We start from the raw sequence: 20,044 nt of genomic DNA, 5'->3' as shown, positions 1-20,044 counted from the left end.
TCTGTCCAACCCAGCAGACCTCCTAACAGTCTCTGGTTGGACTCCAGACAGAGGCCATGAAGGAAGCGAACAAACAGGTCCAGGTGACCATTTTCACTGCTGAGGGATTTCTGCATGACTCTGTACATGAACACATCCAGAGTGTCTCCTTCTAGGAACACATTCCAAGGGTCTCTGTCATTGTTTTTCCAGTCTTTTCCCAGGAAGTCCTCCAGAACCTTCTGGTTCCTGTTGGTGTAACAGTGGAACATGTAGACTGCAGCCAGAAACTCCTGAACGCTCAGATGGATGAAGCAGAACACCTTGTCCTGGTCCAGCACACTCTCCTCTTTAAAGATCTGTGTGAACACTCCTGAGTACTTTGAGGCTGCTTCCATATCGATGCCACACTCTGTCAGGTCGGACTCATAGAAGATCAGCTTTCCTTTCTGCAGCTGCTCAAAAGCCAGTTTTCCCAGAGACTCAACCATCCTCCTGCTGTCCAGATCTGTCTCAGCTCCTCTATCATATTTGTCCTTCTTGAATGTGATCTGAATCACCAGGTGTTTGATGAACATCTCAGTCAGGGTTCTGGGCAGATCTTCTCCCTCTCTGGATCTCAGCAGCTTCTCCAGAACTGTAGCAGTGATCCAGCAGAACACTGGGATGTGGCACATGATGTGGAGGATTCGTGATGTCTTCATGTGGGAAATGATGCTGCTGGCCTGCTCCTCATCTCTGAATCTCTTCCTGAAGTACTCCTCCTTCTGTGGGTCGGTGAACCCTCTGACCTCCGTCACCATGTCCACACACTCAGCAGGGATCTGATTGGCTGCTGCAGGTCGTGTGGTTATCCAGAGGCGAGCAGAGGGAAGCAGCTTCCCCCTGATCAGGTTTGTCAGCAGCAAATCCACTGAGGTGGACTCTGTAACATCAGTCAGGATCTCATTGTTTTTGAAGTCCAGAGGAAGGCGACACTCATCCAGACCATCAAAGATGAACACAACCTGGAAGTCTTCAAAGCTGCAGATTCCTGCTGCTTTGGTTTCAGTTAAACAGTGATGAACAAGTTCCACCAAGCTGAACTTTCTCTTTGTCAGTAAATTCAGTTCTCTGAACGTGAATGGAAACATGAGTTGGATGTCCTGGTTGGTTTTGCCTTCAGCCCAGTCCAGAGTGAACTTCTGTGTTAACACTGTTTTCCCAATGCCAGCCACTCCCTGTGTCATCACTGTTCTGATTGGTTTGTCTTTTCCAGATGGGTCTTTAAAGATGTCTTCTGGTCTGATGGTTGTTTCTGCTCTGTTTGGTTTCCTGGATGCTGCTTCAATCTGTCTGACCTCATGTTCATCATTGACCTCTGCAGTCCTTCCCTCTGTGATGTACAGCTCTGTGTAGATCTCATTCAGAAGGGTTCTCTTTCCTGGTTCAGCGATGCCCTCAAACACACACTTGAACTTCTGCTTTAGGTTCGACTTTAGTTTGTCTTGACACCCGGACAGAATCTCTGCATCAAAATTTAAAAAAAATTACACAAATGAGAAGATTCTGTTTAAAAATGTCTGAAGGAAAACATATTGTGGGAGGTGTGTTAGATATTCAGCTTATTTGAGTGTCAGGAACTCACTGGGTGGGAGGTTTTATGGTAAAGTCATCTTTTGTGTCATGAAATCAGAGAGGATGATGCAAACACAGACTGAGTTCAAGCAGAGAGGAACGGTTTTACTGGGGTTTGACAGATATTAAAACAGGAGTTTAACAACAGTCATGAATCCAGAAAGCAATTCTGGCAGAAAACTCTTAATGCTGTGAGTTATTATATGTATTTTCCTACTCAGTGATTCTCAATGCAGCTTATTTTTAACTTATAGCTGCAAACTAGAGTTGTTAAACTTTAAACTTCATTCATTTAGACATGATACTCAATATTTATGTTACACTATCCCATAATAAAGGATTTCACTTTGGTTTATGGCCAAACCAAAGTGAAATTAATCTGACTGAATATTTACTGACATTAAAACTGATAGATTAATCAATTTTTAATCTTTATTCTATTAACTGCAGCACCAGCAGTGTAGAACAGGATGGGCAGCTACTTAGGACCAAGTATGAAACCCTTATGTAAGAATTTTCTGCATCAGTCAGTGAAAGCATGTGGGTTCCCATGGCAACACAACACATACACTGTGAAATATTGTACCTTCATAGCTTCATTCAGTGTAATCACTAATGTACAGATCAACAGGTTTGCAGATAAAACTACAGCTGAGAATCTGTATCACTCAGAGAATTGTCAGAAGAAGAACTGGTGAAAGGAAGATGCTTCTAACAGACGATTAAATTCCAAACTCTGAACATGACCTCCTCTGGAGCAGGTTTGCAGCAACGCTAATTAGGCTTCTTTCCATTAAAACCCAAATTGGTACTGAGGGTTGAATAATTTTGAGTGCAGCTGTACATATGAGGACCACATGTGGAGTAAACAGTGAAGTCAGTGTTGCCATGGCAGAGTGGGCGGAGCCACAGACTGAAAAGCAGTCCACATAGATTTCAGTTTATGAGAACAAAAATTCTGGGAAGATTTACAGAAATGGATAAAAGAAATATTTCCTTCATCAACATCCTGTTTTTCAAGAGATGATATAACATTTGGTATTCTGTTAAATAACAAAAAAGAAGAACTCTGTATTAATGTGATTTTATGTATAGCTAAATTCTGTATTCACAAAAGCAAATGTCAGAAATGCTCACCCAGCTTTTCCTTTTTCAAAAATGAACTTAAATTGTATTTAAAATCGTTGAAATGTATGAAAGGTCCTAAAGCTATGAAACTATTTTCTTATATAGGTGATACACTGGACTCAAGTCAACAACAAAATGACTCCCTTTGATCTACAAACTGAATTTATTGTTCCGGACTCATACCCTTGCACAATTTGTTGCACAATTGTTTATTTTTTGTCTAATTATTGTTTACCTACTTTATTTTATTATATCTTGACTTTGTTCTCATTTTCAGAGCTTTTCATATTTTTCTTTCCAAAGCCATGGTTGTTAAATTGTACAAGTTTAATGTGTATTGTTAATAATAAATAAAAAAAAAGATTTCAGTTTATGACAGGGACACGCCCTCCTGCTGCTGTCAATCAAACTAACAGGGACACGCCTCTCCAGTCAACTGACACAAAAAGTTTTGTCTGTTTTAATGGTGTTTCCACATGGACAGTTTTCTTATAACATCAGTGTTCTTCATCCGTATTCTCCCCAGACTTTGTCAGATCTCATTTGTCGGTTGCAGTTTCAGAAGGAAACTTTGTATTCATGGTTTGTGTTATGACTGTGGATTTTCTGGTCCTATTGTTGCTTATGACAGATGTTAACATGTTAACGAATCATTCTAACATCTATGTATTCTCCTTGGTATCTCTGTAACATCCAACTTTAATTTTCACCTGACTTACCTGCAGGTTCTTTGATGCTTCCGATCATTTTCTTCACCAGCTGAGTTTTATCCATCTTCATTAAAACCATCTCGGTGACTTTAATGGCATTTGTAGTTCCATAGATCTGGACCATTTCACTCACAGTGGTGAACCTGTTTGCCTTCTCCAAGTGAGACTGTGGGATTGATTTGAAGTCTCCTAGGACTCCTTCCTGGTTCAAGAACCATTTGAAGTTTCCAAAGTCCTCGTCTCCCAACTCTTTCAAAGTCTTCAGAAGGACTTCTTGAGGTGTCATCATCTTTCACCCTGTAAAGATCCAACAGAAATGACAAAAAAAAATCACTGCTGTGAAAACAGCTTCACAGTTTATGATTCACCACCAGTCTGCATGACTGAAGCAGCTGTTGTAGATATTTTTATTAGCAGTGAAATTAGTTCATTTTTCGCTTCACAATCAATGGAAACATTGAAGTGCTGCAAAGTCCACACCAGAACCATTGTATCTTTTTCAATGACTCAGTAGTTTAGTACATGTTTATTAATCTTTGAAAAGAAACTCACAGGACAATCCACACCTATGTCATTCTACTGCAAAACAACACCACCTCAGCATCCACTTGGTTAGCATCTCTCTGCAGTTTGTATGGCTGATCAAGGTGTGCTGTATAACACTGGAGATAAAAACAACAGAGCTTTTACTCCTTGAAATGCCTCCTGACATTGTGGAGTCCAGATAAACTCAGTTCTCTCCTTTAACGGGTCTGTCAGCAGGGAGACTAACAATGCAAAGGAAGAGCAAAACCAAACATTCCCAAGAGACGTCTCAGCTCCTTTTAGGTTTCTGGTTGGGAAAACTGCTGCACAGCTGAGATCTTGGCTCTGGGTGGACTTGGCCTTGGCCCACCATCTTCCCAACGTATGTTCCAGTGGCCTTGGAAAACTCACATTTTGTCAAGTTGATAGTTACTGTGCCCAGACCAGCTATCAAACAGAATGCAGTTGACAAACACCTCCATTGGTAGAAAACTCTGCTCATAGAAAACAGATGATGTAGATAAAAAGACTTGGTGTTAGCTTGGATAAATCTAACATGAGAACACCTTACAGCAGCATTTCTGTCAAAGTCATTTTTGGTCATACACCTGTCTGAGAGAAGCAAGCAGCATCTACCATAGTCTGCATGTGAGGCGTTCAGGGAACATGAGGAAATTGTAGAGTCTGTCGAGACGTAAATGTTCCACAAATGAAACGTTCAATCTGTGGTCAGTTTAAAGGAGCATTACCAGACGACTTCCAGGAAAAGACTGGTGACAAAATGTATTTATTTTCTCATGAAATATTTTATATATCAAGACACTGTCAATCTTTACATCAATGCAAACTGACATTTAATGTAATTAAATTCCTAAAAGTGAATGAATATTTGGTTGTTATCATCAGGACTGATGTTGGTTTAATAAATCTAACTTAGTGAAAGTAGAAAATAATATTAATGGAGGATATTTTCATGGCAAATGTTAGACGAAGTCCTTCAGAAACTAAAGCTCCAAATGGTTCTGCTGCTCCTCAGGATTTTCCTCTTTAGTTCTCTGTTTCATGGTTTCCAGTTTTTCCTCTATTTCAAGCCTCAGTCACTGCAGCTCCAACTGCTGCTTTAACTAGAACTGCAATAACTCCCTCTGCTGTCCACAAGTTAAATTACCGTCTAAGTCTCTCACTGACTCCTGGACGACTAACAGGCTGCTTCCAAAGCTCACCAGCCTCAATCAGGTCCAGCTTCAACTGACCTTTACACTCACTTCAGGCTTCCTATCAGCAGTTTCTATCCCATAATGCTCTGTATTTGTAGAAGCTGCTCCTTGGTGCACTGATCCAGAGAGACTCTGAAGGAGTCTGAAAGAAGCTCTTCACAGCTGAAGACATGCTCTGAATGATCAACCAGAATAGTTCAGAACAAACACCACACCAGAGGGATGAACTTTCAGCAAAGCCGGGATTTTTTTGTGGACGTCGGCTTGACAAAATCTAAAACTTCAGTCAGAGTTAACAAATCGGGGACTAAACACACCTCTAACAAGCAAAATGAACATCATGCACAACCCTGACCTAACTGATTGTCTGAAGGATCAAAAGCAGACACTCAACCAGTTTTCTAACAACCAGTCTGTCTGGAACATGAAGCAAATGAAGGAAACAACCACAGTAGGGTGTGTCTGCAGAGAAGACGCTGCACACTTCTGCTCAGGCTGCACGTTTAGAGCACTTTTTTAGACTGCTAGATCACTGAAGTGCACAATTTAGGGTTTTAAATGATGATTTCAGTCAAAATATACTGAGAATCTAAAATGTTTATTCAAGGAGTGTTTCACTTTCATTTTGGCCCCAATAAGTTTGTCTATTTTTTGTTAATTATAACCTGTGGTTCTGAAAACAGACTGTAAGTCAAAAGAAATCACATATTTACTAAAATTTTACATTAAAGTGCAACTAAACCCTCAGTCACACCAGGTTTTCATGCACTGTTTGAAAACTACATTCTGTTTGTTTAATGCTGGTTTTTATAAAGTTGGTCTCATAACAACATCAGCATTGATGTGTTTCATCACAGTACAGTCAAATCATTTAGTTTACAGATAAAAAACATGTTTAAGTGTTCAGCACCTCTGTCAGTTTTAAATTATACTCATCAGATTGTATCATAGTTAATAATGAAGAGTATCAAAGGAAAAACAGTCAGCCTAAAAGAAGAGAGGAGGAAGAACATCACAGAGAGAAAATGGAGGCGGAAGAGTGAAGAGAGAGAGAAAGAAATGAAGGCATGCAGAGCTCAGACAGAGAAAGGGAAATGAGAGGCCCGATGTTATCAGAGACTATCTCTGGTCCAGCTGGTCCTCATGGGATAAATATTACTTTAGTATTAATTATCAGAGGAAGAAGTCCACCTGTCACAATAATTACCTTTTAGGACTAAATATGATCTGATGTAGTTCATCTTTTCATTTTAAAATCAGAAGTAGACCCTTATTTTTTTAAGAATATCCAGATATTGGAAAGATAGAGTGAAAAAAATTTAAGAAATAATGTTACAAACATTTCAAATAAAGAGCCTAAATCCTAAAAGCTGCTGGTGGTCGTATTCAGCTCTTGTAGATCCATGTCGTCTTTATGCTGCACTGGCTTTGATCACTAATGGAAGACATGAGTGTGAACGGAGATCCTCGTTATACAGAAAGATACGCTCCACACAATGTTCTAGTTCTACGTGTGTTGTTGAAAAATCAGATGTTCAAAGCATTTCCATCCTACAACTGTTGCACTGAAGTTCTGCTGATAAGAACAACTCCTGTTTAGAACTGAGAACAAATACAAATGATATTTACTGATAAAACATATTTATTTCAGCACCTTTTGCATCACTTTGATAACTCCTGCTGGTCGGGAACACCCAAAAATGTCTGAAGATTTGGTTTGGAACATAAAAGATTGTTTATTTAATGTTTTTATTGTGTCACAACAAAGTTGTTTTGAGTTAAAATACGACAAATGATTCAATCAGTTTTATGTTCTATAGACATATAAAAGATAAAAACAGTATAAAGTGTCTTTTACTCACCTTCAGACGGAGAAAACAAGCTGCAACTGAAAAGACGGTTAAACCCGAACTAACCTGAAGCACAGGTAGGGCCGTGACGTCACTGTTGTCAGGGCAACGAAGCAGGAAACAGATTTCTACATGATCTGACAACATGACTTCACAGAGGGAACTAGCAGCCAAGCTGCCCAGACAACGCCCAGAACAACAAGCCAAATATGTAAACTACTGAAAACACAAACCAGGGACTAAACACACCTCTCACAAGAACAACCAACATCATGAACACACCTGAGATTTCCTCTCACTGATTGGCTGAAGGATCCAAAAGCAGACACTCTGCCAGCTAAAGCAGATCAAGCAGTTTTCTAACAAGCGGCCCGTCTGTAAACAACACAAACACATCACACACAACATCAGCTACAGCTGGATCAGTGCTCTGCTCTTATTTTGGGGGAGTTTAATGACTGGAATGATCCATGAACCAGATCCGGGGCTCTTCATAAACACTGGGGGCTACAGCTTGGGATGTCCGGCTCTGATGACGCCACTGAGTCCAAACAACAAAGTGAGTCTCACTAAACAGCACATTTCAGTCACCAGTTTGGTGTTGAGGATAAAACAGGATCAGATGAAATGTCCAGTCCTCAGTCTGATGGGATGTCTGTGTCCTCTGGAAGAAAACTTCTCTTTGTCTGCAGACTTAGTTTAAAGACTCTGAGGCCGTTTCTCTACATGTGTACTTGTCTGTACTTGAGTTCTGCTGTTCTTATAAAACGTCATCAGTCAGAGACCAAGTACTGATCCAGTTCTAAGCAGCATCTGATCAAGAACAGATGAAATACCTGGATGTGTTCTGGCTCCGCCCACATTATGGAGGATCATCAGACCAGACTTTTGTGGACTTGGAGCCAAATATCCCATAATGCATTTAGACCAGCAGCAAAGACCGAGGAGAAAACTTTCAGAGGAAACACAAGATTTTTTGGGAATACTATTGTTACTGGTGACACAAAATGTAGTTTGAAGATCATTTGAGGTGAGAAAATAGTTCTAAAGACGTCAAATCTGGTCTTGAAAGTACATCCTCTGGCTCTTTAGACAAACTTATTGGGGCCAAAATGAAAGTGGAATATTCCTTGAATAAACATTTTCAATTACAAATATATTTTGAGTGAAATCATCCTTTAAAACCGTAAGTTGTGCACTTTAGTGATCATCTATTGTGGTAGCTGTCTATAAAAAATGCTCTAAAGGTGCGGCCCTCTCGTTGCCTCCGGCTCTGCAGACGCAAACTCTTGCCTTCATCACCAACAAGCACAAACATGAGGTTCAGGATGTTTCTCAATACCAAGTACGCAAGTCCATACTTGACAAGTATGCGAGTCCTACCTGTTCTTGAGATTAGTTGAGTTTTACCTGGAGAGTCCTGGTGTGGCAGCTTGTTTTCTCCGTGTAGAGGTGAGTAAAAGACACTTTAAAGTCTTTTCTAGCTGTTAGTTTAGTTCCAGCAGCAGAAATGTGGCTCCACAGCTCCTTCATGGGGCTAAAAAGATGTTTTAAGTCATCGTTAAACACCACAAACTGCCACATTTAGCTAATGAAGGCTGCTGCTAAACCAACTGTTAGCTTGTTAGCTCATCTCTGTCAGGAAGCCATAGACACCTCTGTGTTGGTGGGAATTAATTCTAGCGAGGGCATGAATTAAACTGAAGAGGATGATAGAAGCATGTCAACATGACCTGTGTGTGTAATAACAGTAATAATTTGCTTTCATTTGTCACAAATACATTACAGCACTGTGAAATGTTGCTTTTCACTGATCCACCCTGCTGAAAAAACCAGCTGGTCTATGCTGGTTTATGCTGGTCTATGCGGGTTTGGTGTTGGTTTTAGCTGGTGGACCAGCATTGCAATGCTGGTCCACCAGCTAAACCAACACCAAATCATGCTGGTCTATGCTGGTTATGCTTGTCTATGCTGGTTTTGCTGGTAGACCAGCATTGCAGTGCTGATCCACCAGCTAAACCAACACCAAATTATGCTGTGCTCGTCTATGCTGGTTAATGCTGGTTTGCTCATGCTCAGTGTTTTTTTTTTTCCTGCTGAATCAGCTGTCAACCATCATGGTCGTAGCTGATAAAATTTCAACTATGCTAATTCATCAGTTTGTATGTAGCTAAGCAGACAATACCTTTAAACACACTGTCTCACTTGTTGGTGAAACAATAAATTATTTTTTTTGAGATTCTGTCAACTATGTCGAAATTAAATAGAATTACAGAGAATTTAAATAAAATTTAACATATTGGGAGAATTACTAATGAAGGCATTAATAAGGGATTGCATTGCCTTTATGGAAATAAATACAAATGAGGAAAATCAGTTTCATTTAATTTATTAATACACTGTACAATCCAATAGCTGCCATGACATGCAAACATGAGTTAACTTTACTAGGTTATCAAAAAAATGCATTTATTACTGATATTTATGAAGTAACAGTCACTTGAATGGTGAAAAATGCAAAAGACTTAGTGTTTAGAGTGAAGATCCAGGGGGCGTCCCCAGGGGAAAATTTTGACAAAATGGAGTCCTTTTCCTGCATTCTGGTGCATTTTGAGGCCAAAAATTATGTTCAGTATTGCTTCAGTTTATTTCAACATTTTAATTAAAAAAGTTACTCACACATAATTTGCATCTGGACTATTTTTATTTCTAAGTAATAAGAAATATGCACAACAATTCCTGTAAAAAATCAATATATCAATCTGTAACATAAAATACATTCTCATTCAACGCTTTTTAAGACTAGAAAGTACTGAATCTTACTTTCCTGATGAGATTCATGATAAAAGCTAATGAGATTCATCTAAACAAAAATATTATTTTTGCCATAGAATGGCTTTCTTCTAAAACTACAAAGTATCACTGGAAAGTACTCTCAGTCATTAAATTATCCCTCAGACTAGAAATTACTAATTTGTATTACAAAATAATGCAGACTAGAAAAGCCTTTGATTAAACGGTCACTATGTGATATTGCAATTGTTTCTGACTTTGAACATTTTCCAGCCACTGACAGATCCCTCTCCTTGTCCTCCTTGTTGTACGCCTTCCCGGGGTTAGTCCGAATCCTTTTTTCTGATTGGCTGAGACGAAACACGTGACAGTGTGCATCTATTAATGATCGGAAGTATTTGGGTCGTTCCGGTTATACTCGGTAGCGCTCTTCAGTAAAGCACTCAATTTAGACGGTCGCCAGGTCGCCATTTGCGACTCAAAACCAATTTTGGCGACCAAAAATGACAAAAACACACTGGTTAGGGGCCCAAATATTTTGAGTTGGACTACTGACCTCCAAATCCAAGTTTGAGGGATGGCAATTTTCCGCCGATTTAATTTCAAATTTGAACACTTTATTGTCGCTGATGTTAACGTCGTTAACATCTCGCGGGAGTCCGCGAGACTCCGTCGGATCCAGAACCAGCCCAGAATGTGGTGGCGGCATCCAGAGGACAGCACCAACTGAGCCTGAGCACCGCGAATGGAAAGCACCAAGCCACCGGAGCTGTCATTTTTTCAACTCGGCGGGTCCGCCGGCTGCTCTCCCCGGTCACAGACTGCTCAGACTCCCCGGCTGGCTAGCTATCCCCTGCTAGCTGCTCGGCTAACACCTGCCGCTCCTCGCCGCTCATCTGCCCAGGACAAATCGCACCTGTTCCGGCTGTCAACGTCCCCAGTCGCCCGCTAGGAGCTCCGGACAATGCGCTGCTCATTCGTGGGTGACTTTTCACAGCCATGGGGGGTTTTAAGGCACACTTTGCCCAGCGACCAGTGATAGCTTGGCGGCTCCAGCTAAAAAAAAAAAATAGGATTAATTTTTTTGGCCACTAAAAGTTGATTTTGGCTCCTAAAAATGTCTAAATTGACGTATGTTGGTGGCCCAAAAAATGTCATTTGGGCGACCGGACCTCTCGGCCTTAAATTGAGCACTGTAAAGGAGGCGCGGTTTGTTATTTTCTTTGATTATCACTCGTCAAATTACGAAAAAGTTGTAAGTTAACCCTTTTTTCACATTTATTAGGCAAAATTAGCTTCGCCACCGTGGCTAAACATGCTAAAAATGGCTTCGCCATCCTGAGGAAGGTTTTAAGCCTAGACTTAAATGTAGAGAGAGTGTCTGCCTGTCTGACCCATGGAGAGAGCTGATTCCACAGACACTATCAAATAAAGCAGAAATGCCTGACAAACTAGAAATGCACTCAGAGAGCGCAGAATATTTCCTGTATCCAGACAGTGATCTGGATCACCCTCAAAATCTAATCAATTGTTCTTTGTCCCATTTCTGACATTTCCTGAAAGTCTCATCAAAATCTGCACACAGAGTTATGTTGCTAACAGACAAACAAGCCCACCCAAAAAATAACCTTCATGGCAGAGGTGAAAATCTTAAATGTTTTCTAGATTGATACAGTCCAGTGGCTGGCTTCCAGCTGTTAGCATCACAACTTACCTTAGCAGAAATCATGACAGTGAATATTTTGTTCACTTTTACCGAGCCACTGACTTTTCACTGCCATTGCTTGCACTGAGCTAAGCCATGTTGTTAAGAGCTTAAAGCCAGCTACTGGTTGTATTGACACAAAAATGATATTGATCATGTCTCTCTATGAAAATGACAGAGAAAGGCTTAACTCCCAAATTGTCTGAGTATCCCTTTAATGCATAGGGCTAGAAGGCAGTGTCGTCAGGACAGTTGAAATGGGGACAATTTTTAATTGACAATTTACAACATTTTGCTGATGGAATGTTTTGTTTGATTTCATCACAGGATTGTGACACTGATGAGACGTGGGCAAAAGTATCTGTCGGGGTGCTGACTGTTGTCAGTGAAGATGAGCAAGTCGTTCCAAATCAGCTCCACCTTCACCCAATATCTACTGCCATCGTTGTTGAGGGAGGTATTGTAATGGACAATGTCCAGAACCTGCCTGAGGCACTTTGCCTTTTGTTTGGATTGTCATACGCTTTACATTTAGACTACCCAAAGGCCATGAAAAACACTTTGGGCTTCATTCAAAGAGTGATGCTTGGCCTGGGAGAGAGCAAACTCCCACCAAAATTGCAAAGTCTTAAAAATCTCTTGTTGAGTTACAATGCAAATGCACGAGTGGATTCAGTTGTTTCTTACTGTTCACTGTATTAAAGTCAGCCCACGGGTTCATCAGCAAGTTAGAGGCTGTAGATGTTCGTACATTCATTCACACAGGTGAGATTGCCAGTCATTACCCTCTCAGGTTTTTGTGTTAAATACAGTGTTATAAAGAGAAGAAAAAGTTGATGTAAATGGAAGAAAAATAAAAGGCAATTTATATTTGAACTTTCAGCAGTTATTACCTTGATTTATTATGTTTAATTGTAATTCGGATTATTTTAAGAAATTGGAGCCTGTTTTTCATTCCTTTATGGATATTTTTGAACCACTTAAATTGCTGAAGTTCAGTTTGCATGGTTTAGAAAATAAGTCAGATTGCTGTCCAAGTAAATATATAACTTAGAAATGCTAAGTTAGTTCAACTTAGATAAGTATGTTAAATGAACTGAACAGTGTAAATTTAACATGCAATTATTTAGTAGATTGAAATAGTAATTCTGAGTAGTCTTTACTAAGTCAAGCGTGTTCTAAAATGAGTTATCAAGTACAGTCTACTTGATTGTTTTAGTTGCTTAAACTCATTTGTAAGTGTACTCTACAAAGGAAGTGCTAGTTAGTACAACTAAATTTAACTCGTTCTCTTTACTTGTTTTTTTTTAAGTGCAACCGGTTTGCATGCTTTTTTTTAAGTAATGATAACTAATTGGATTTTACAGTGTAACAGGGTTATTTAGTATGCACTGCCAACAGTTCCTTTGGCCTGGTGTTACAGAAACATCAAACTAGAAAGAAATTTTTGTCCCTTGCAGTGAATGGAAGTGTGATAAAGTACTCATGTATAAAGATCAATATTAGGGGGGTTTGCATGTTTCAGTCAATTGTGTACAAATTGCATGAGAAACATTATGGCGTTATGATGCTTGATTGTATTTTTCTAATACACTGTAATACTTACAAATGTGTGCATGTCTTTTCAGTGTGTTTCAAGGAGTGGCTGAAAAAACAGAATGTGGAACAAGCAGAATTGGAAGCCAGGGTGGGAAAGGCTGGATGTTGCATCTCTGAAAAAATCATGGACATTAATAGACAAAACAAAAAGGCCACTGAAGTGGTGAGTGATTTATTGACAGCTGTCAATAAATCAACGCCTCTAAAACATTAAAGATTTCTGATGATCTTATAAACCTGAACATATCTGAATACACATGAACTGTTTTTATATTAAAACTTGAACATACTTGTTACTGACAAACATCCTGAGCCTCATGTTTGTGCTTGTTGGTGATGAAGGCAACAGTTTGCGTCTGCAGAGCCGGAGGCAACGAGAGGGCCGCAGCTTTAGAGCATTTTTATAGACAGCTACCACAATAGATGATCACTAAAGTGCACAACTTAAGGTTTTAAAGGATGATTTCACTCAAAATATATTTGGAATTTAAAATGTTTATTCAGTGAATATTCCACTTTCATTTTGGCCCCAATAAGTTTGTCTAAAGAGTCGGAGGATGTACTTTAAAGACCACACAGTACTACGGTCACAGATTTAGTAGTGGACCCGAGCAGAGAACCACGCTACCGAGGCCAAGGTGGAATGAAAAAGGATGTTTATTGACATGAGGGGAGGTGATGATGGTGGGTGCAGAGCCGGGGTGCATTCTGGAGGGAGCGTGGAGTGGGTCCGGGTGGGAAACGCTCAAGCCAGGGATCGGCGGCCATCGTAGGCGGCGGATGGTAGGGGGATCCCTGGCGGCTGGAGAAGGCAGAGGACGAAGAGCCGGGGAGGAGGAGGGTCGTCGGAGGGAATGGGGAACCAAGCGCTGAAGATCCGGAGCAGTGTAGACCTCGAACCAGGCCGGGTGACGGAAGACGAATCCGGGGGGCACCAGGAGAGGGAGGGGGCCAGGGGGAGTCCAAAGGGGACACGATCCAAGGAGGGTTTTCCGGTGGGGCACGGCAGACGGAGGTCCGGACAGCTGGTTCTGGGTGAGGCAGAAAAGAGAACACGGTTAAGTGCTGTTCAGGCACAAGCAAAAAAACATACGAGGCCACAGAGCAACTGACTGAACACATGGAGTACAACAATCTGGCAGGGTGTGGAGGGATGAGCCGGTCTTTATTGTGGTTGGTGTAATCAGTGGGATGAGTTCCAGCTGTCCAGACTCCGTGAAGTGGCTGATTGCCTGAGTGGAGGCGGCCGTGGCTTTGCTGGGGAGAGAGAGAGAGAGAGAGAGAGTTCGATGAGCCCAAAGTCCCAATTACTGAACTGAAAACTGATTAAAACGAAGCAGCTGACAGTAAAACTGTCTGTGGAAGAATACCCACTGATAAATACCCACAAAATAAAACAAAGTGGGCGGTGAGGCTGAGGGAGGAAGATGATCTGAGAGTCTGGCTGGGTGTTTATTCTTCATCAGTGAGGTATGGAGGGGTGAGGTTATGGAGGACCTTGAAAGTTAGGAGAATGGTTTTATAGAATGTGGAGCATAGTAAAGGTTTCTCAGTGAAGATGAACAACTGATGGATATGTAATCACATAAACCACATTATTATGGTAACATATCCATAGCTAGTGTTTGTATCAAATATGTTTATGTCTATAAAATATACTGGATATAAATAAAGAATGTCTGCATAGAGAAATATGAGCTTCATCTGCATTTTTACATCATATTGATGTTTAAATGTGTTTCTAGAGCTTCTTCTGCAGAGTCAGTGGTGGTTCTATACGGGGGCCTGTAGGGGCCGGTCCCCTGTCCAGGTCCCTGCTGACTGAATCATAAACTCATCACTTTTTAACGATGATAAAACGCTGCTACTGAAACTAATGTGGCTCTACTCTGCGCTGATGAATCAGAGCGACGGACCCAAACTGTAGCAGCTCTGCTCCTGTCTGCCTCCTGGACTGATGGTTCAGGCTGCTACAAATTCAGGAGAAAGGAGGAGCTGGTTCTGTTGATGCAAGAGACACAGACAAGGAAGCAAAATGATTTCACCTCGTGAAGGGATTTGTTGCAAACATGACCGTGTTCCTGTTGTTCCCCACTCAGACAATGAAACCAAGTTTGTAAATGTCTGCTCTCATGTTCAGAGTTGCTCAGCAAACTCATCACAGCAAATATGGATCAAATATCATGATGATGTCATGATGTTAACCAGGAACCTCAGTCTAAGCTGTTGTATTCTGAGTAAAGTAATGAACACCATCCCCCCGTGGTAAGTAATAATAACAATAGTAGTGATAATAAATTTACATCTAAAGCGCTTTCAGTCAAAGAGCTGTACATAGAGATAAAAACAATAAAAACAGATATCGTTAAGCGTGTAAGTATGGATGGTTAACGTTACCTGCTAAAGGAGATGAATGCCTCTATGGTTTCCTCTTATTGTAGGCCAGAAAGCGTCTTTTTTCTTTACTCCAAATAAAGTGAAAGCAGTGAGGTCAGGTCAAGGTGTTGAGAGCTGAGGAGCAGGAGGAGGACAGAGAGGAGGCAATAAAGTCACAGAGACCATCTTCCAGAGGATTCAGTTCAATCCAGTTTTATTTATATAGCACCAATTACAGGTCAGATTGTCTTCAGATGCTTTACAGAAGACATACACCTGAAGGATGAGGAAAACATGCAGGAACAGAGAGAGGAACAAGCAGAGGGACAGCAAGACGATCAGTGTGGATCAAATACTGCACCATCAGCTTTGTCATGGAGAAAATGTGTTTATATTTGAAATGTGTGAATCAGTGTCATTACAATTTGTAGCACTGTGTGTCCATAAAATGTTGCTTTCTGCTGGAAATGCTTTTTTTGTGGCATTGATATATCAGTGTTGTGTTAAAATAAATGCATGTCCTGCATTTATTCTTTACATCTGAAGCAGTGGCAGCTGGTGAAAAAAAATCTTGGTGGGGCTGGTGTGCCAACAGATTTCCCTGCCTAATCTAGCATAAGCATTCAAATGAACAGTCGGAAAATGACTACAGGTCCACAATAATAATTAAATTTCAGTTTCCAGTTTCATAGAAGAAGTAACAATTTACAGACATATTAGACGTTATGCTATCAATGTGGGTTGAGTTATTTTTGAAGAGAGAATGAAAGAGAACATTTCCTATAAAAATGTAACATACAAAGAACTGAGAACCAACCAACCAACCCACAACTATATTATTATTACATACTGCACACTGAATGTAAAATAAACTTAAAAGACACTCTGTCTCTGCTCCTGTGTGTGTCTGTTCCTGTGTGTCTATTTTTCTGTGTGCATGTGTTTGTCTCTCTCTAGGTTTTATTAATACAAGAATCTTTTCCCTCCTCTTTTCCTCCCGATGTAGGACGGAGTCTGGGAGTCGCACTACAAAAAAAAACTATCGCTGGCTCCTCAAGTAGCTCTAGCGATCATAAACGTTCACGCTTTTTACGTAGCAGTTGGGGCGACATTTCCATGGGTGTTAAATTTGGTGACGCCGATAGGCCAATTATCAGTAATTTTCCCCTAGTAACCATAACCTGATTGGCTATTTAGCTGCAGGTCAGGGGCACTTTGCCGAGCGCCCCGTGGGAGAATGACATACTGTAGTTCAGCGGAAATTCGGTTGTCGGTTGGTGTTAATGTTGTTTAAATGATTTAAATACATGTAGGCACACACATACTATTAAGTAAAACTGAAGCTGATTTTTAAAAAAAATAAAAAAAATAATTAAAAAAAAATCCCCTCCACAGCTGGTGGGGCGGAGCCCCAGCGCCCCCTATGGGCCAGCCGCCACTGATCTGAAGACAAGCTCTCATTGATCAACCAGAATAGTTCAGAACAAAAACCAGGTTCTTCAGGCCAGATAAATGATTTCTAGAAGTACTTCCGGTGAAGAGATTCCAAGTATAAAGTAGCTGTAGTTCAGCAGAGTAACCATGACAGGGTTCATTTGAACACTGGAGACTAAATAGTCACTGCAGAGTCTCAATAAGTTGGTTGCTGTATATGTACAAATTAAGAATAAAAAAATCAGCATAAAAATAATAAACAGCTGGAAAATGGGAGCTTATGGCTATTTTACTGCAAAATAGAAAAAGCTAAGAAAATATTGTGACAACTATCAACTCTAACATGTGTGAAGACGAACTATTTAAATCAATCTTTTCTTGTACTGAATCCATAAAAAATAAAAATGTAAAAAGTATTAAAGTTTGACTCATGTGAGCAGCAGAACCTTGATGGAACAGCATGTTATCGTCTGCATACAGATGTTGTCCAACGCAGTTCTAAGCTCCAGTTCATGTCTAGAAGCTGTGCTCTAAAGAAGATGCTCCATGAAAACATCACAACACTCATAGAAAGAAGAGAGAACCAGCACAGGAAGAAACATCATCTCTTGGATGACTTCATTTCAAACGGGAGCTAAAAATCCTCAACATGTTTCCAGTTTTCTGATGGTTTCTTCCAGTTCTAGGAACGTACCAAACAGTTTAGTCCTGAATGGACTGTTGTTGCTTCATTCCTCTGAGGTGTTATCAGAGAGTCATTTTACTCTACCTCCACTGGAACATGCAAACCAGAAGAAATACAGTTACAGTACAGCAGGAGAAAAACATCACTTCAGCCTCTTCACAACACTGACAGTTGTAGTCTCTGTTTGGTCCCAATAAAGAATCACTTTTAGACAATCAATGACATGATATCAGACAGAAATATGAGCTCCACTAACTAATGATTTCAAACATACGTTGTGAAGTTTTAGAAAACACTGCTGGCTGCTCTTTGCCTCCAGATAAAGTGTCGTCTTATTGATTGTAAAAAACAAAGAGAATCTAATGTGGTCAAAATCAAAGCTTGTTTCAACTAAAGTCTCTACGTCACACACTACTGATGACCAGAATGAACTCCATGTTTTCATCTCATCAAGAGGAGAAACGACTTTTTAATGACGACATCCAACAGTTCCTCCTTGATGATCACATGACCTCCTGACTGCTTCACCACATTTCAAACTGCTTGTGCTTCTTAAAGGGTCTTCTGTAAACGATGTAGTTGCTGAAGAGTCTGAAAAACACCAAAGCAGAGAGCAGACGTCATCATTCAGGAAGAACAGCATCAGTTCAGCTCATCTATCCACTGGTTTCTCTGTGATCCTCTGAGATGAATGTTTGCTCACCGCACAGTGTGGATGGAGGAGTGGATGGAGATCAGCTGGAGGAGAACATCTGTGGAGGCATCTGTGATGTGATTGTATCTCAGATTGCAACACAAACACAACAGGAGACTCTCATTGATCCTCCATCTGATAACATGTTGACAGAAGGTCAGAGAAGCACATCAGTCCATCAAAAGGATCAAACAGAAAAGTAGAGTCAGTTTTTATGGGACAACTTCCTGTAAACAGCCTCATTTTCCTCTACAATAAGTTTGTTCCCATCATCTTCTCTAAATCCATCATCAGCTGCCAGTGAAGGTGTGTTTGGGTTCATCTAGAACTCTGTGAATCTGGAATATTCTTTAGTCCAACTCCTGGATCTGAACCCTCTGAAACTTAAACCTGCTGCTGGGATTAACAGGAGTGGCGTCTTTAGAAAATGGACAAAATGACTCCATTTATCAGAGCCACAAACTGTAAAAACCAAAAAGAAGCTTCAGATCTTAAGCTTTGTGACTCGTGGTGTGTGGTTCTGTCCAGAAATGAACCAAATCTGGACTGAAAATCACACAACAATTCATCACAATCATTTTATTCTACATGTCTAATGAGAAAATTCACTAAAAAAGAACAGTTTCTGTAGGAGACTAAAAATATGGTGTCCTCAGTGCAACAGAGAAACCTCGACTGACTCAGCTGAGACCAACAGTCAGGAGAGAAAGATTCAGGGTTTTCAGGTGAACTGCAGGCAGTGTTTCCACAGAGAGACTGAGAGGAAAATCAAATAAAAGCAGCATGGCTCAGAAACAGAGAACAGAGGAGCAGGTTGTTGGAGATCCATTCAGCATGGTGAAACATCTTTCTACAGCTGATGAGCAGAGTAGAGAGGAAATGTCTGGAGAGGCTGGAAAGATGGAAAAAGTTCAACATCTACAGCGTGTGAAGCCTCCATTTAGTCCCAGAGTTGTTAACATCTGCTGACACTGAGAAAAATATAGGACATGTTCCAAGTTTTGAAATATTTTAGAAGATAATCAAAGAATTTCTTGTTCTTTTTCATAATGAATGAAATGTGAAGTTTGTCCTCCTGACAGAAGACATTTCTGATTCTCTCTCCTTCTTCGTGTTGTTCTGTTTCCACTGAGCTGCAGGACTTTAGACTGCAGAGAAAATGAAGCACAGCGAGCAAAAATAAGACAAGAACAAAAACCAGAAACTGCAGTCAGGAGGTAAAGAACCGGTCTGAGACTTACTCCAGGACCTGGACTTTGTGTGATGTGTGATGAGGGGCAGCAGCAGCTGGTCGCTGAGCTGACAGTGACTGAGGTCCAGCTCAGTCAGTCCTTCACAGGAGTCCAGCATCTGGACCAGACCTCCACAGACCCTCTGGTCCAGTGTGCTGTGACTGAGGTCCAGATCTCCACCCAGAGCTCCACACAGAGACTCAGACAGGAAGCAGGGACAGCAGCTGGAGGAGGACACTTTTACTGACTCTGAACAGGACAAACAGAGCAAAGACTAACTCAGGGGTCGGCAACCTTTAACACTCAAAGAGCCATTTCAACCCGTTTCTCACAGAAAACACCTTTTGGCATTTAAAATGAAGACAACACTGCATATATCGCTTTTTTACCTCTATGCCCTTGTTAATCAGTTGTGATTAATTAATTACAAAGCCTCTAATTAGATAGATTCATTTTTTTAATCGTGTCCTACCACTAATATTTATCTTACTTGGTTAATG

At 40.6% G+C, this 20,044-nt stretch overlaps 2 protein-coding genes across 2 annotated transcripts in view; both read right to left on the bottom strand.

Annotated features, from left to right (window-relative positions):
* The window catches only part of LOC127531858 (putative inhibitor of apoptosis), a 52,103-nt gene extending 44,900 nt beyond the window's left edge, over positions 1–7,203 (bottom strand). Inside the window, exon 1 of the mRNA XM_051942072.1 lies at positions 7,039–7,203. The gene's annotated coding sequence lies outside the window, so the exon portion shown is untranslated. The remainder of the gene's footprint in view (positions 1–7,038) is intronic.
* The window catches only part of LOC110972363 (NACHT, LRR and PYD domains-containing protein 14-like), a 121,406-nt gene that overhangs the window by 23,058 nt on the left and 78,304 nt on the right, over positions 1–20,044 (bottom strand). The gene's annotated exons all lie outside the window — the stretch shown is intronic.

This window comes from Acanthochromis polyacanthus, chromosome 22 (genome assembly GCF_021347895.1).
Source record: "Acanthochromis polyacanthus isolate Apoly-LR-REF ecotype Palm Island chromosome 22, KAUST_Apoly_ChrSc, whole genome shotgun sequence".
NCBI lineage: Eukaryota > Metazoa > Chordata > Actinopteri > Pomacentridae > Acanthochromis > Acanthochromis polyacanthus.
Note: the sequence above shows the minus strand (reverse complement) of the source record. Positions and strands in the feature narration are given on the sequence as shown.